The sequence below is a fragment of the Macaca mulatta genome, chromosome 1 (assembly GCF_049350105.2).
Source record: "Macaca mulatta isolate MMU2019108-1 chromosome 1, T2T-MMU8v2.0, whole genome shotgun sequence".
Classification (NCBI taxonomy): domain Eukaryota; kingdom Metazoa; phylum Chordata; class Mammalia; order Primates; family Cercopithecidae; genus Macaca; species Macaca mulatta.
Window position 1 is genome coordinate 61,017,973 of NC_133406.1, and position 18,375 is coordinate 61,036,347.

General features: G+C 49.1%; 1 long non-coding RNA gene across 2 annotated transcripts; it reads left to right on the plus strand.

Moving 5' to 3' along the window:
* Positions 1 to 5,459: 5,459 nt before the first annotated feature.
* Positions 5,460 to 8,198, plus strand: LOC106993963 (uncharacterized). Of its 2 annotated transcripts, XR_001440334.3 has the most exons (3): positions 5,480 to 6,730; positions 7,353 to 7,647; positions 7,902 to 8,198. It is a non-coding gene; the product is annotated as an uncharacterized LOC106993963 (long non-coding RNA). The 2 variants fall into 2 exon arrangements; XR_013417987.1 differs by having other exon boundaries at positions 5,460 to 6,730; positions 7,353 to 8,198.
* The last annotated feature ends 10,177 nt before the right edge of the window (positions 8,199 to 18,375 follow it).

Below are 18,375 nucleotides of genomic sequence, written 5' to 3' on the forward strand. Positions count from 1 at the left end.
GCTGGGAACTTCAAGCTTGTCCTTTTCTCTGGAAAGGATGAGCACTGGGCCTCCACCCTTGGAAGAGGCAGTGGCAGGTGAAGATGACCCACAGCTGAACGGCTGCTAGCTGGCTTTCATTCAGTTTTCTTGGGATTCCCACAGGGCCTTCCTAGGGAAAAAAAATCAACGCCATCCTCCTTGGACTTGGTTTTCCAAGAAAGCAATGCTCTTCGCTGGGCATGGTAGCTCACGCCTGTAATCCCGGCACTTTGGAAGGCCAAGGCAGGAGAGAATCACCTGAGCCCAGGAGTTCGAGACTAGACAGGGAATCATAGGGAGATCCCGTCTCCACACATAATTAAAATAAAATAAAATAAAATAAAATAAAATAAAATAAAATAAATTAGTGGGGCATGGGGTAGCGTGCACCTGTAGTCCTCACTACTCAGGAAGCATCCGTCTTGTCTCTCCAGATAAACTGAGCATTTGCTGACAGCACAGACCCTGTTTTATTCACCTTCGTTTGCCAGTACTTTAGAGCATGGTAGTTGCTCAGTAAGTTTTTATGGCTTTAAGGAAAAGCACATGGAACACAATTATGCTCAGGGCTTGGTGTGTGCTAGAAGCTGGAGAGGGGTTAACCAGTGAGTTTTCCTTAAAGTGAAGATCTATGATACGGGGATTAGCCATGGATGGGAGGACTACACAGCAACATGCCTTGAGGTTGGAGCCCAGCTGCCTGCCTGCGTAACACGAGCTGCCTCTGTAACACGAGCTGACTTACTAAGTTAACTGTGGGCTAAGTGTTGGTCTAGGCATTCCACAGAGTATCTCACTTAATTCTCATAGCATGTTGAGGTAGGGACTGTTGTTACACATATCACGTGCATATCAGGGGCTGTGCTGTTTGCGGGGGTAAAGGCTATGAAGCAGTTGGCGCAGACGCCACGCATGTATGTTGAAGGTAAAGGGAGGAGTCAGGAAGAGGGACTTCATCGACATGGAAACCTCAGCAAGTGACACATGAGGTAGCACGTGCTTTTCAGAGCAGACAAGCCTGGTGCCTTCAATCCTAACACCATTGGTATCAAGCTGCACAGGGTCTCAGAAACATCCTTCAGGATTCCCCAGTCCCTGGAAGTTCAAACTTCAAAAGCCCACCCTAGGAGTCAAGGGTCCCAGCCCTGTGAACATTTGTCTGATGTGCTGCCTATTATTGGTCCAGTCAGCCAGCTTTCTTCCCATTTGAACTAGCAGTGAAATAATTATGAAACCACCCTTACTGCCCCCCACCCCCAACCTGCCGAAGTCTTCCTAGAAAAGCATCCTGCTGTTTTTCACTGTAACTCCCATCAGGCAGAAAGCCCCGGAACGCCGGGCAGGGAAATGTTCACCCGACCCAATGAGGCCTCCCTGGGCCCTCCTTGCCCCTCTCCCCCTCCCAGTTCCCCAGCCCCATGTCTAGGAACCTCTCTGGGTCCTCTGGCACTGGTGGTGGGGCCTCTGTTCTGCTCCCAGTCCCCTCCCTCTGTCCTGAGAACACTTTCTCCAGGCTCCCAACTGTGAGTGACACATCAGATCTGGCAGCACAGGGTGCTCGTGGATGGAGGCAAGGTAGGAGGGTGACGGATGGTGACAGGATATAAGAAATTCAGAGAGCAGGAGAAATTGGAGAAGGCAGCAAGCCCACTGCCCTCCCTTCCAGCTTGGAGGCTAGATCTTTAGACAAGGTCTGTAAATAACATCACAGTGGCCTCTGGTTCTGTGTTTGAACTGTGACGTTCTACTCCCCAAATAGAACTTGACTATCTGATCCAGGCATTCCCTGGGCCTGGGGGAGCAGCAAGAACCTATCCCTCCCCTTCAGGGTACTCTAGAGCCAGGACCCAGGACGCCTCCCCAGCCCCGGCCCCCACCACCCAGCTCACACATCTACGAATCTGTGAGGTTGTACTGAAGGTATGGTTTGTGTGACCTTTGCAACACGCCCATGTCCTTGGAGCACCTGAGGTCAGAGTTTTCAACAGTTCGTAAGAGAGACAAGTAGTGCTGTGTTTTCTCCCTGAAAATAAGCAGAGATTCTGATGCCCAGGGAACACCAGAGTGGGCTCAAAGGTCACTTTCTGTGGTCAAGCTCCACAGAAATTCAACCACTCGCTCCCCTGTGTTTTGGGTCTCCCAGGAGGCCCTTAAGAGTGTGTGCACTGGGCAGTCCCTATGGGAGGGACCGAGAATAGGCAGGGTGGAGAACACAGCCAGGGCCATGCAAATGTGCAGCGAGGCGTTCTGTCCTGTTACAGTGTGTCTCCCTGCCACCCTCGGTTTTTCCCACCCTCTCAACCTTTCTGCTCCAATAATCCCTCCTCCCTCCGCAGAGCAGAGGGGTGACTGGACTGACGGGTCTGCCATCTGCTGCCTTCCCTCATGCTCCAGGTACCCTGTGCAGGAGTAATCTAAACGACTTGGGTAACCGAGATAAGATCCTTGCTGCCATTAAACATTGACAGGCCACAGTGTGGTGAGTGCTCAGTTGCAGAGAAACTCCTGGACTAGTCCATGGGGAGGCAGGGAGACCACGGCAGCTGGGCCATTAAAAATGAATGGAAACCAACCCTTCTAAGGGGCTGTGCCTCTTAAAGTGGCAGTTCTCCTGTTGGCTGGGGAAGATGCCAGGAGGATTCAGAAAAGGCCAGCAGGCCCAGGCCCTGCCCAGTATTCAAAGTCTCAGCTATTTGTGCCCTTCACACTCTGTTAGTTGGGTGGAAAGAGAGTGGGTTCTAGAATCAGGCAGATTTGAATTTGAGTCTCAGCTTGACCCTATAGTATGGGTTTAGGCACCCTGAACCTTAGTTTGTTCATCTGTAAAATGGGCTTAATACTTACTCAAAAGGTTATAAGAATGAAGTGAAATAATACATGTAAGTTGTCTAGTATGGTGTTTGGTCTATTAGAAATAATTACTTAAGGCTAGGCACGGTGGCTCATGCCTGTAATCCCAAGACTCTGGGAGGCGAGGCTTGAGCTCAGGAGTTTGCAACCAGCTTGGGCAACACGGTGAAACCCCACCTCTACAAAAAATACAAAAATTAGCCAAGTGTAGTGGTGCGTGCATGTAGTTTCAGCTACTCGGGAGGCTGAGGTGAGAGGATCACTTGAGCCTGGGAGATGGAGGCTGCAGTGAGCTGAGATCACGCCACTGCACTCCAGCCTGGGCGATATAGCCAGACGTTGTATCAAAAATAAATGAATAAATTAATAATAATAATAATAACTTACAAGTTAGTCCCCCCAGCCAGTTGCAATGGCTTACACCTATAGTCTCAGCTATTCAGGAGGCTGAGATGAGAGGATCCCTTGAGCCCAAAGTTCGAGGCTACAGTGCATTATTATTGCATCTGTGAATAGTCATTCACTCCAGCTTGGGCAACATAGTGAAACCCCATCTTAAAACAAAACAAACAAAAAATGTTAGTCCCCTTCTCCCTTGCCCCTACTTCTCCTGGAAAGGGTGAGTTTCTTCTCAGACCCAAGTCTCCTCAGGAAGACCCTTTCTGGCCTGTTGGGATCTTTTCCCTGTTCTTCTCCTTCCCACAGCTTCCAGAGACCCTGGTCTCATTGTCTGTTCCCTTGCCTGCCTTCCTCTGCTAGACTGGAAGCACCCTGAAAACAGATATCTTAGCACCATTGATTTTCCAGTACCGGGTCAATGTCGGGTGTATACCAGCTGCTTGGGGAACGCTGAATTGAACTAAACTGATAAAAGCCTTTAAAAAGATATATATGAGACCAATAAGTGGAAGGCAAATGACACAAGATGGAAGGAATGAGAGTAATTTGGCACAGAGAAGGTCATCCAGGCTGTCCAAGCTCATAGCTATCTTAGGTATGGTTAGTCCGATATCCTCACATTATAATGAAGGGGTCTGAGATCCAGAGAGGCGGTGGCTGAGCGAGAGAGTTCACCAGGCTCCTGACTTCTGGCATCATGCCGGAGAGCTGGGGCTGTGACTGACAGGCTCTGTCCCTCTCCCCTGTAAGCAGGGCAGGATGATCCTCCCAGGCCAGGTGCATGGTGGCTTACTCCCAGCTCCCCAGAGTCAGTGCAGGGTGAGCCTAAACCCAGAAAGCTCTTGTGACTTTGAGGCCAGCACCACTGTCCTCGGGGCACCTGGAATTTCTTGTTAGCAGGCTGGATGTGCGCTTGACTTTGCAAATTTTGGCTCTAGCAATAGTATCACATACTTCCTTGACTCTGGGAGGTCAAGCATTAAGTGGGAGTGTTTTTGAAGAAGGAAGAGGATGAGCCACGTCTGACATGGCCAGCCCTTTCCCTGCAGTGCCTGCTCCAAATAACAAACTGATTCAACCTGTCATTAAGTCATCCTGCTATTATGGACTCTGAACTGGTCCTCCATGGAACCACTTTGCAGCTTCCTCAGTGGAATGGCCTGCAGCGAAGATGGATGGGATCCTTCTCAGTAGGACAGGAGGTGGGACAGCCATCCCAGGGTCCCAGTCAGTTTCTCTGATAAGATCTTTATAGCCTATTCTGTGGGATCATCATGAAGATTAAATAACACAATAAATGTGAAAGTTCTGGGATATAATATAGTTATAATAAATATATGGCAGGACAGGCACTGAATGAATCAAGTCAGGCACACTTTGCCCAGGTGGATTTCTTAGTTTGAAAAGGTTCTCAGACCTTCCACTTCCTAATACTCCCAAATGGCTCTCATCACCCCATTGCTGTTGATGAATGGCTCCTGTGGCTTTCATAGTCCACAGGAAGGAACTGAGCATTCTCCTCTCACTGAACCTGGAGTTTAGAGGCCAGGAGCAACATAATATATTATATATAATGTCATATATATTATATATTGATCATGCTTATTACCCTAGCACTTTGGGAGGCTGAGGTGAGTGGATGGCTGAGCCCAGGAGTTTGAGACTAGCATGGGCAACATGGTGAGACCCCTTCTCTTAAAAAGAAAAGAAAAGAAAAGAAAAGAAAGAAACAAAGGTGTGAGAATCAGGGAGAGAATATCTTTTTGTAATGGTAGAGAAATTAAACTAGGAGGCCTCTTAAGTAAAGTCCTTTCTTATAATAACAATACTGAGCCCTAAGTGTTTTGTACATAGTAACTCATTAATCAAAAACAATCCTATGTGATAGATATCGTTGTAATTTCCACGTTATGGATAAGGAAACTGAAGCACAGCGAATATTAGGTAACTTGTTGAAGAAAAGATTTGAACCCAAGAGGTCTAGCACAGTGGCTGGAACCTCCGACCACCCATCCCACAGTTCTGCCTCTATTAGAAGACCACTCTGGAGAGTTTCCTGGGGGAGGAGGAACTCTTGTTACAATAATCAATAATCAATAATCAATCAAATTTCCAAGGAGATTTCTCTGGACCTTTGGAGGGAGATTCAAAGCCCTTCTCCATCCCACTTCTAGGTCTGCTTGCTAAGTCAGGGATAAAGCTACCCTGGATCTTCTGGAACTTTCTGCTCCTTGAGGCAGGAGGGCAGTTGTTTGCCTAGGACATCCCAGCTCAGAGGCTCATTGGCCGCAGAAACGTGGGTGGCATGGAGGTGGGCTGTGCCAGTCAGCTTTCAGACTGGAAGCTTCTAGGTGTGCTTGTCCTCCACCACACCTCTGCAAGGTGAGCCTGGGACTGGGAGGGACAGCCTGCTGAGGACTGAGAGCATGGGACCTTTATGACTGTCCCACTCCTTCTCTGCAAATCATTCTCTAAAAGGCTTCCCAGGGCTTGATTCTGCTGGGTTCTCTGAGCTCCTCTTGCAGGCAGCTGTCTTTCGGTTCACTATTGTATCCCAGTGAATCCAAAATTAGCTTGATTCACAAGAGAAAATGAGCACAAAACTCCTCTATAGCCAGAGAGCAATGTCTACAAAGTCCTATGTGGTAGAAATAAGGCTTTGCCCCAAGGAGCCATCTGGCTGTATGCCCTCCCCCCCCCCACACTTCCATTTGGCACACTTATTGTTATCCTGTGCTGTGACGGAACAGAGGTACTGGCCACGGATGCATTGCAGAGGAGCCAGCTTATACTCCCATGGTGCTAGGAAGGAGGCAGAACAGGTAAGACAAGCACACAAACCATGGAAAAAACTGGAGGAAACTTTCCACACTTCTTAAGCAATGGATGCATTTCCCTGTGGTGTAGATTGAGTAAGTAAGCCAAAGGAGACAGGATGGGGTGGATTCAGATGCCCAGGGAGGCAAGTCTTGGTTTGGGGTTTTCAGGAAGGCAGGGCCACTTGTAGAGATGGCAGCTGGTGGTGACCTGGGGTCTGTGGAGGTGGCAGGCAGAAATAGCAACTCGTGTGTCCATGGTGGCACCATTTTCAATGCACCTTCATAACCACATCTCTTTTGATCCTGACAGTCACTCTATAAGCAGTTTGCCACTGTCGTTTTTCAAATGAAAACACTGAGGCTTAGAGGGGTTTCTGAGTAGCTGTGAACTCAGGACTTCACACTCCCGATTCTTCCTTTGGCCTGCAGTTTGCCTGGCGAAGTCATAGGAGATATCTCCATGGCAGCGCATCCGCCCTTACAAAGCAGGAAACTTGATTTCTACAGAGGCTGTTTCCTCCCAGCCTTGCGCAAGGCCCGCTGCAGAGACAAAATCATGGTGGCAAAAGTGTGAACGCCAAAGCCACACTGGTGAGAGCCAGTGGCCAGGCAGCTGCAGTCACCCCACCGAGGGTGGACAGGTGTGTCTCAGTGGCAGGCAGAGACTGGTCACCACAGGGAGGAGGAGGGAGCCTGTGGGCGGCCCAGGGGCTGCCCCTCTATGCCCAGGGGAGTGGGTGGAGGCCTGAGGGGAGCCGGCCTGTGCTGAGATTTTGGTCATCAGAGGTTGGGGTGAGGGGTTGGGGAGGTAAAGCAAGAGTCTCTTATGTTTAAACCAATCAATGAGAGGACAGCTGTTCTTTGTTTCCATGAGCTCAGCAGAAGAGGAAACGGTTTGCCTGTGTGGTGGGGGAGGAAGGGAGGGCGGGGTTGTAGGTTAGTGCTCTGGCTGTGAGGAAGTGGAACTTGTTACCCAAGGACTTCCCTTTTAGAATGTTTGCTTTCCTACCAGGAAGAGTGGCTTGGCTCTCTGCTGAGGCTCTCAGAGGTTCTCCCAGCCTTGGGAACGCTGAGTAAAACCAGTCAGCACAACGTCCCCCTGTGGAGACTGGTATTACCTTGCGTCTATGTGTGGCGACAGTGGGCATCCTTTGGCCTGCGCAGCGCAGGGCCGCTCCCCTCCTTTCCTCCTGTCCTCCCTTCTTCCCTAACCTCTCTCTCTCTCTCTCTCTCTCTCTCTCTCTCTCTCTCTCTCTCGGACAGAGTCTGCTCCCTTAAATTCTACTGGGGCCTTTTTCAGGCCTCCATCCCTGGGATTTGCCGGTAGAAGAAAGGGAACCAGCGTTGACTGAGCTCCTACTATGTGCACTTCCTGGGCCTGGCACTGGTATCACAGGATGAATGAATAAGGCATATTTCCTGCCCTGAGGAGGTGTCCATAGGGGAAGTCGGAATTAAGCCACCTCCAGAATTCTGAGGTCAAGGGAACGTCAACAGAACTGTGAACAAAATGCCCAAAGCCATGAAAATCGACAGAGACTTGAAGGGGAGGAATGGGGTAGGAGCTTGTGCCGAGGATGAGAAGGGAGAATTCGCCTGGTGGAAAACTGATAGCTAGGGGCTGTTTTCAAAGTATTTTCACAAACGTTTATTCTCTTGACTCTCACAATAAATGAAGCCAGCCAGAAAGTATTCCCCCTATTTCAGTGATAAGGAAATTGAGGCTCAGAAGGGTGGAGTGGCCCAGGGCAGGGCGAAGCTGGGGTGGAAGCATTGGTCTTGTGCTTCCACACTCACTGCACTTTCTTCCAGGCCAGGCTGAGGTCAGGATGGTAGAGGAGGTGGTGGAGGTGATGAGGTACCAGAGCAACCTCGAAGAAAGGTGAGAAGCAGGGGACCACCAAAGGCAAACCTGGAACACCTGGTGACTCCGGCTACCTCTCCATGTGGTGTCCAAGAGGACTTTTCTGATACTGCTACCACTGCTAATAGTAATAAAAGTTACTATTTAATGTGTTTACTATGTGTTGGGTGCGCAAATATTGTGGAAAGAGTGAACATATGTGCAGAATGCTTAATAAACGTGATCTCTTTTTATCTTCAAAAGAACAATGCAGGCCAGGTGCGGTGGCTCATGCCTATAATTCCAGCACTTTGGGAGGCCAAGGCAGATGGATTGCTTGAGCTCAAGGAGTTGGAGACCAGCCTGGGCAACATGGCAAAACCCCGTCTCTACAAAAAATACCCAAAAAATTAGCCAGGCATGGTGTTACATGCCTGTGGTCCCAGCTACTCCAGAGGTTAAGGTGGGAGAATCATTTGAGCCCAGGAGGTCAAGGCTGCAGTAAGCTGTGATCCTGCCACTGCACTCCAGCTTGGGTGACAGAGTGAGACCCTGCCACAAAAAAAAAAAAAAAAAAAAAAAAAAATCAATACGATTAATACTTTTACTTCTATTTTGCAAACAAGGAAATTGAGGCTCAAAGAGGTTGGGAACTTGCCAGAAGACCTACCAGCAAGTGGCACAGCTAAGCTCCCATCTGACCCCAAAGCCCACACCCATAACCACTAAGCAGTACTGTCCAGGCAGACACACAAACACTACTCCATTGTTTTTATTCTTCAGCAACTTTGGTATCATCCAGTCCCAGGACACTGGCTCCTGAGGAAGGAAGGCACCTCCAGCAGGCTTTAAAATTCCCAGGCATGAAAAACCATGTTCACCAGCCACCCTGAGGATAAGCCTCAGAGACAGGGACTGTGGCCAAGCCTCAGAGACAGGGACATTGGCCAAGGCAAACTTGCCACATCCTTGGCCAATGCCCTGCCAAGGAGGGCCACTAGCTGTTTTTCATGCCTCAAACTCCCACTCTATTGCAGCACCCAGAGCTTGGGGATGGGGTGAGTTTTCCACCCAGACAACTCTCCACCAGGGAGAGACTGGGCCAGGGGAAGCAGAGAGAGGAAGTAGGTCTTAGATAGAGGAGCGAATGTGGGTGGCTAAGCACTGTGGGTGTGAAGGGATGGTTGGGAGGCCCTGGGGACTTTCCCCGGAGGCTGAGATAGCCAATTTACTCCCCAACCCACCACAGGCAGGCACGCACACCCACAATTTCAGGCGAGACGGGGCAGGCCTCTGAGAACAGCACTCCAACAGGATTTATCTGAGTGCACAGCTGGACTCAGAAATCAGAGTGCCCCCCACAATGAAGTGCCCCCGGAAAATGAAGGCTCCATGAATGAGCCCTGAGTTCTCATTGCAGTTTCTCTTCCTTTTCTGTTTTTTTTCTTGGCCTCTGCCTGACAAGAGGCCTCCGGAAACCCTCATTTTTCAGGCTGCTTCTCCATCAGCCCCTAGGCCAGACCTTTTTATTTGACTGGTCTGAGGAAGAGATGGGGAGGCTGCTTGGCTGATGAGAAGCCAGTCCCCTTACAGCAGCACCTCTTCTGAGACTTTCTGGGGGTCTCTGGAGACACAGATGCCAGTTGTTCTTTTTGTTTGCTTGTTTCAGGACAGAAGAGATTGAGTTTCAATAGGAGATGTGATTGTATTTAAACACCCATGGGAAAATCCCTAGGCTCTGCAGTATGTCATATGCGTCTTTGACACCACCAGGCAAAATGCGCAGGCTGTGAAACACATTTGGACGTCCAAAGAGCAGATCCTCCAGAGCACAAATACCTGTGCCCACCCCAGGACAGAAGTGCTCAGGCAGGTGTCACCAGCGCAATCCCTGGCCTCCGACTTCCCCGGCTCCACGCCCCCCATTCACACAGAAGCTCAAAGACAGTCCACGACCTTGGCTGGCCACACTCAGTCCTTGGCTCTGGCCGCCTGGGCAGGGGTTAACCCAGCTAGGTGTGGCCGCTCCCTCCCGCCACCCGCCTCCTCCCTTCTGCGCCGCGTCACTTGTTTTTCTGCCGGGCTTTCCCGCCTCCCGCCGGCCGCTGACGTGGACCGGGGGCGTCACAGCCTCTACCTCGGCCGCGGGGAAGTGCTTCCCTTATATGGGCACAGACTCCGGAGGGGCCGGCAGGGCAGGGGCGCTCGTGGGGAGGGCAACAGCTGCCAGCCATCAAGGGCCAGGCTCTCCTCTCCCAAACAATGCCCAGGCCGGGGCAAAGGTGACCCGCATTTGGAAAAGGGACGCTGGCTTCCCCGTCTCCTCCCGAGAGCCAGAGCCCAGGCGGGCAGCCTTCCCAGATGCTGCTGCTCTGCATCCTCCCTCTGTGGGTTTCTCATGAAATGTGCAGAGCTAGATTGAAATGCAGATGACCAGGTGGCCTTTCATAGATGCACTCTGATAGTCTCTGAATGCTCTGCATCCCAAAGTCAACGGCCAGAACGCTGTGATGCTAGGCCAGGGTTGGGTGGTAGAAACCACGTCCTCGCTTCTGCCGTGGGGCCTTAAACTTGTCTTATAATTCCTCAGGCCCCAGCTTCCTTCTCCATAAAATATAGAGGATACTGGCCTCGAGCCTAGTAAGGACTAGATGAGTGTTCTGCTTGGTGTAAAACAGCTTTGCGAACTGTAAAGTGCTATTCAGACTTACAGATGGTCACTTGGTGCCACAGAGGAGAAACCTGTTCAGGTGCCCCCTCCAGAACCTGCCTGTCCCGGGCCACACCCGTGTGCTCTGAGAATGCCCTTCGACCCTGTTGAAAAGCTTAAGCTGTGTAAATAAAGTCATCCGGAGTCTGCCTCTTGTGTGCATTGTGGCGAGCTGTTTGGGGCCTCTATTAGTAAGCAAGTGGTGAGCATGCTTGAGATTACCCTTCCAGCAGGGAGGGGAACTGCGGGTGAGCGGTCATTGTGCAAACGCCTCGCACTGTACTGGACACCGTGCAGCACATGACTGTCTTCTGTTGCTGCTAGTAAGAACTCTCTCCCTCCAAATCCAGCTCAGCTCAAAACTCCCAGGCCCAACAAGCTATTTCCTGCTGGCACCTTCACTCCAACTCCTTGGTTAATTGTGCAGTGCGGCTCTGCCCACATTCGCCTGTCTACTGGCAGCTTTGATCTGTGTCCTCGATGTGGACACTTCTCCCTCCTTGGGAACTCGGAGTGTCCTGCGGGCAGGAACCATTTCCCCCCAGTCAGAATGAAGAGCCCACACTCTCTATCTCTGAGGGTGGGGACTAAATCTCCTTCCTTTGATCACTCTAGGACAAAGAGGACAAAAGGTATTCAGATCATGAGGTCAAGTGATTGATTTGTGACCCATATGTAAATGGCAGTGGGCCATAGGGCCAGCCAGACATGGTAAATTTCTGCAGGATTTTCCTGCCCACTCACTGTCTTCAATGAGCCCCATGGAACCCCCTCTCAGGGAGGACTGTGCTAGGTTGCCTAGAAGTAGACTGCACAGTGGGCAGGCAGGTAACCTCCCTTTGGAGATGGTTGTCCTCATTAAACATCAGGCATTGAAGGTGACACCTAATTCCATGCTCCCGCTGGGTAAACTGTTTGTCAGCTGTGGCCAACTGCTCTTTAGGCGCTGGGCAAGATTGGTTTCATGTTTTATTTGAAGATCGATGAGTGACCCAACAGTCTTCCTCAAAATATTCCAGATTCCCCTGGAAGTGGGGATGGAGGGTGGGGAAGATATTCCTTCTCATCAATGCCTCTGGCTTTGGGATCTCAAGCCAGTTCCATTTAGGAGTAATCCTGCTGAGCCTGAGCACTCACTGTTGTGATCCGTGTCAGCCCTGTCTCTTGCTTCTTCATACGAACTCCTTACAAGGTCTGTACGTGCATCATGGGCGTTAGTGAAGATTGGGGTCTCCTGAGGGGGTTAATTTCACAAAAATGTAAACAGCTCAGAAAGGAAACATTGGGCATTTCTGTTTTTAAACTTCCCTCAGCTTCCTCTCTCACACAGGCTCTAGGCCCTCCCAACACCATTTTAAGGTTACTCAACCCCCTTTTTTTTGCTCCTCTCTCTCAGGAACAAAAATAGAGATTTCTCTTGTTTTCTTCTGCAGAGTATTTCAGCTCTAATCCCCACCCACACCTCTGAACGTGAAGAATTCAACGAGATAGGTCCAAAGCTTCTGAGTGTGTAAGTTCTTAGGCAAAGAGCCATATTTTTTTTTTTGAGATGGAGTTTCACTCTTGTTGCCCAGGCTGGAGTGCAATGGCACGATCTCGGCTCCCTGCAACCTCCGCCTCCTGGGTTCAAGCGATTCTTCTGCTTCAGCCTCCTGAGTAGCTGGGATTACAGGCAAGCACCACCACACCCTGCTAATTTTGTAATTTTAGTAGAGACGGGGTTTCTCCATGTTGGTCAGGCTGGTCTTGAACTTCTGACCTCAGAAGATCTACCCGCCTCAGCCTCCCAAAGTGCTGGGATTACAGGTTTGAGCCACCTTGCCCCGCAGAGCCGCTGTTTTTAAGCCTGGCAGGTCAGGTTGGAGGATCATGGTGGTGGTCTTCCTGGACTTATGCAATGTTTTTATATAAGGATATTGACTTACAATAGAGTCCTCTGAATTCAAATGGTAGGAGACAGAGAGTTGTTATCTTTCTAGGAGCTTACCCATTCCCACCGAAATAATCATTCTGTTACATGTTGGGAGCTCAATCGTCTCAAAGTTCTCTTAGACATACCTTATAACCTTCCTGTCTCCATTCACCTCAAGAGTTTTTGCCATGGGTTCCACCTTGCTTCTACATAACTCTAATGCTGCACGGAGGCAGCTGAAATCACCTGGGGCCACCTGACTGTTTGACCGAGCGAGGCTCAACCCCTGACCTCAGAGAGTTCCTGAGCCAAGAGAGAAGGAAGGAAATCCTGAAATAAGGATAGAAAGAAATGTAGAGATGATATTGGTTGCTACTATCCCAGCCATTATCCTGATTACTTCTGTTGTCATTATGGGCTCTTTTATTAAAGGTAAACCCAATTGAGGACGATACTAAATGCCAGCTGAGAACAACTTCAGATTCCTTGGCTCCAATTATTCCAATATAGGGATTCATATCATAAATTTCTTCTTGAGGAATGTGTGGATGGAGCGGGCTGCTGGGGGTGGGTTTTAACAGGCTAACTTGAATGCTTTCTTATATTTCACAATGAAAACTATATAATGCAGGTATTTCCCTTTTTACCTTGGCTTCCCGGAAGTTCAAAGATAAATTTAGGTGTCAAAGAAGTAACTGATTCAAACAAGTTTGAAACAATTTATCTTTCTCTTTCTCCCTCCTACTACCAATTCACTTCTGATCTTTAATATAATACGAATACACACATATAATTATCCTCTATGTGGTTTAATATTTTAAGCTATCTCAAATTCTTCTTGGAAGTAAGCAAAGTATAAGTGATAAGTAATAATAGTTAACATGTACTGACCACTATTATATGCCAGACACTATTCTAAGTATTGTAAACTCATTTGAATCTCCCAACAACTCTAAGAGGTAAGAATTACTATTAATCTCATTTTACAGATAAAAAATTAAGGCACAGAGAGCTTCAATAACTTGCCTAAGATAGCACAGCTAGGAAGTGTGCTATCTTTGAACCTAGCCAGTGTGGCTCCAAGGGATGTGCTCTGCCCACCACACTAGAAGGAATATGTCAGTTCAAAAATTTAATTAGCCCATCTGGGGACACCAAAATAAAAAAGCATAATTATATGCCATCAGGGCCAGTCATCATCAAAACAAGCCTGATATAAGGCCAGGTGCCTATAATCCTAGCACTTTGGGATGCCGAAGTGGGCAGATCACTCGAGGTCAGGAGTTCGAGACCAGCCTGGCCAACATGGTGAAACCCCATCTCTACTAAAAATAACAAAAATTAGCCAGGTGTGGTGGTGCACAACTGTAATCCCAGCTACTCAGGAAGCTGAGGCAGGAGAATAACTTGAATATGGGAGATGGAGGTTGCAGTGAGCCGAGACTGCACCACTGTACTCCAGCCTAAGCAACAGAGTGAGATCCTGTCACAAAAAAAAAAAAAAAAAGACTAATATATCATAACAAGCAGCTCAGACCACCCATTCATAATCTAAATAAAGATTCCTCTCCACTCCTCCCCAAACTTATTCTCAGTGGAAGGGATGGAAGAAGTAGGATTTAGAATCCTTTCCCACCCTTCCCTAGCCCACTACCCCCCACCACCCCAGCCTCCTTTTTAGAGACTTTCCTGACATGTCCATTGCCCTATATGTGCCTTACTTTTTTCTTCAATAATGTGGGAAGAATACTGTTTTCACTGAGTACCCACTGTGTGCTGGAGGCCAAAGTATGTGCCAGACACTGAAGTATAAATGTATAACCCAGTGTTTGCCTTCAAGAAATCACAATCTCACAAGTCTACACAATGAACTGTAACACTGGGATATGAGTATATACATATGTGTGTGTGTGTATATATATATTTATATATGTGTGCACAGAGGAGGAAGTGATTCATTCCAGTAGGGAGATGGAGTGATGGTGAATCCAGGAAGACTTCACACAGGAGACAATATAGAAGCCAGTCTTGAATAATCAGTCAGCTTTTTGATGGACAATGAGCTGAACAGAGAGAATTTCAGGCAGAGCAAATAACATGAGTAAAGGTACAATGAGCTGGGCACTCAGCTACTCAGGAGGCAGAGGCAGGTTGATCGCTTGAGGTGAGGAGTTTGATGCTGTAGGGAGCTATGGTCATGCCTGTGAAGAAGCACTGCACTCCGGAGCCTGGGCAACATGGCAAGACCTCACTGTTAAAACTACAAAGGCACAATGGTATGAAAGTGCAAAGTATGTATTTGAGAAACACTGAGAATGGGTTAACTGAGCTTAGAGGTTGGGCCAGATTGTAAAGGCCTTGAAGGCCAAACCAAGAATTAAACTTTCAACTGTAGAGAGCCTTCAAAGCTGTTAAGCATGAAAGAGACAAGACATACCTGTAGTTTAGGAGCTCTGACAGCAGAGTGTGGACTGAGGGAAGGGCAGGAAGGGAAGCGCTTCGGGCAAAGAGACCACTTAGGGAACTGCTGAAACTATCCAAGAACATCTAACGGTTGGTGGTTTCGGTGATGCTGAGTAGAAGGTATTTCAAAAGGATGACTGACAGGACTGGGCCAGTAATTGGATATGGGATCCGCTCAGGAAGTAGGGCTCCAGGATATCTGTCACCTAATCAGGAAAATCCTCTCTTGCTGGCAGGTGATCACGTATTCCACTAGGACCCAAGGAGTTGTCAATGTGAACCATAGATGACAGATTAAGAGGCAGGGTAGGTCTCCTAGCCCAATACTCGTTTGTTACATATAAGCAAACTAAGGCTTATAGAAGTCCAACCATCTCTCCCTTTCTCCTGGTCCCTTCCTCCAAACCACATGGATGGAAAAATGCTTGACCTGCCCCGGACCTGAGTCCATGGTGCAGGAGAGAAGCACCTCAGGCCGAGAGCCAGGAGGCCGCAGGTGAGAAGCTGCAGTACCTCTTCTTTAGACTCTTTCTCATGTCCTCCTTTCTGAATCTGTCTTCCTCCACCCTTCAGCCCCTACCCCCCGGGTGGTCTCTGGCTGTCACAGCTGTGATGCCAGCTTCCTGCTTGCCCCAGACACTCAGCCCCAGGAGGCCCAGCCCCATTACGGCTCTGCCAAAACAACATCTGGGGAAGCTCCAATAGGTCCAGGGCCTCTTCTCTTGTTTTTCGTCTGGAGATAAAGGGGATTTATCCTGGGCCCCTGGGAGTGAGGATGAGGAGGGTTTACAACATGTCTGTCTTCTAAATTTGGGAAAGAGGCAATAAATTCAGCTTCAGATCTGCTTCTGTCCCAAGTCCATGTGTTCCCCTGTGAGTTTCCGGCACTTTCAGTCACACCTTCTCCTATCATAGGAGAAGGCCTAGAGGGAGAAGGTGTGGGAGGTCACATTCTTGGGGGGACCTCCAGGACAACAGACTGTTAGCAGATCATTCCCATCCTTTTGCTCCTGATACACCGAGGGAGTCGCAGAAACAAAAACACATCACTAGGGACCTTTCCAGCCAAATATTGGTCTGGCCATCTGTCCACGTCTCCCCCCTCTCCCCAGCTCCCGCCTCATCCTCTCTTCACTCTCTCTCCTGTACCCCCAGCCATCCTTCTTGTCTTCACTCTTCCCTGACCACACAGCCAGGCTGGCAAAGGAGGGTGAGAAGTCCAGATCATTCCTCTTCCCACAGACACTAGTGGGTTAGTAGGGCACAGCAGCTGAGGAGCAACCCTCAGGGGAATACATGCCTTTGGGGGAGCAGATTCCTTCCCCAGATGGGGCCTGGCATGGAGTCAGCTTTAGTTATAAGCTTGATGAATTCCTAACAGTTTCCAGCCCCTCCCTCCCAGAAGCGGTAGAGTGGGCCTGTGTGGGCCAATGCGATGCAGAGTAGTGCAGGATAAAGAGGTGAGTTAGGGGAGCACACAGCCTGCATCCAGGACCCTGGAGGCCCTGTCCCTGCAAGACACGGAGACCACTCTGCAGTCGTCAAGGCAGTGGCTGGCCTCTGAGAGCAGAAGTGGCAGTTCCCTGGAGATTGTCTTTCTCTGCCCTGTCCAGCACTCTGGGTCTCATATCTCAGTTGCCAGGCCTCTCTCCTGGAACCCTGTGTTTGGTTGCCACCTCCAAGGCCCAGCCAAGCCTAACATCCTCACTCTCCCTCTTTGGATGCTGGTCACTGTCCGAAGGGCACATGTTCTCATCCCCATTCCACTGTGGGCGTGCTCTGTGCTAGTCTGACTCTCACCACCCTCCTTTCCAAACCCTTTCATTGAGCCCCCTTTGGGCCCAGAAAAGTCCCCTATATCCTCATCCCCTCCAAGCATTTTCTCCATCTCCTGGCATTCCCTCAAACAGGCTGTGTCAAGAGAAACCTGTTTTTCTGCCTTACCCAACACCCCTCAGGATGAGGCGGCAGGGACCAATGCTTTCTTGCTCTGTGTTAGCCTTTCCCTGCCGTCATTCCTCGTGCCTTTCTCCGAAGTTCATTTACCCCACTGTCTCATCATCATGGGCCCTCTTGGCCGCTGCGAGGCTCAGGGCCTTTCTCTGTACTCTAAATTCCTGCTGCCACCTGAGGAAATATCAACTTCTATGTGAGTAGCTGAACTCATCCTGCTCCTGGGCTCCGTGTGTCTCCAAGTGACCATCTCATGCACTCAGCCTCCAGCCCTCGCCCCCAGATAGACACCTGGAATGCTAACACCAACTCTCAAACCCACAACAGTCCGCCGCTGGCTCCCAGGGGAACCCAATAAATATTCCTTGAGTAAGTAAATACATGAATAAAGCCAGGGTCACATGATGGGAGTCTGGCCTAATGGAAAGGGCCCTGGACTGGGTGGGAGATCTAGGTTCTAGTCCTAGCCTCGCCACTAGTAGCTGTGTGACTTTGGACATTTTTTTTTTCATCTCACAGCTTTCTTTTCTTCATCTGAAGAATTAAAATTTTTGTGTAGATGATTTCTGAAAAGCCTGCTTCTGACAGTTGGCAATTATGAGATATGGTTTGCTGAGCATCTGTAATATTTAGGTACTATGCTAGGTGCTTCCTATAACTTACCTCTCATATACCTAATAACTAAAGGCCAGGCGAGGTGGCTCACACTTGTAATCTAGCACTTTGGGAGGCTGAGGTGGGTGGATCACGAGGTCAGGAGTTCAAGACCGGCCTGGCCAAGATGGTGAAACCCCATCTCTACTTAAAATACAAAAATTAGCCAGGCGTGGTGGCAGGTGCCTGTAATCCCAGCTACTCGGGAGTCTGAGGCAGGAGAATCACTTGAACCCGGGTGGGCAGAGGTTGCAGTGAGCTGAGATCTCGCCATTGCACTCCAACCTGGGTGACAGAGTGAGACTTCGTCTCAAAAAAAAAAAAAAATATATATATATATATATAATATATACACACACACACACGTAGTTATATAAATATATACATATATACACACATAGTGAATATCTGATTCAGTAGTTTGAGGTGGGTGGGGTCCGGAATCTCAGGGAGAGGCTGCATGAACTGAATTTTTATCAGACTTCCCGGGTGATCTGAATGGGTATCCTAAGGCCCCTTGGTACGCAGCCATTTGAATGTCAGATGAGACATTTTTCATTAGTACCCCAGGCAATGGGACGCTATTGAAGGTTTTTAAAGCAGAAAAAAGAAGGGTAATACTATGGAGAGAGAGAAAGAACTAAGAAACAAGGAAGAAGGGAGAGAAGTATCTTTGATCTGTTACATGTTGAGACTGAAACACCAGAAAAATGCTCCAAAGGTGTCCACCTCTCAATTGGAAAAAAAATGA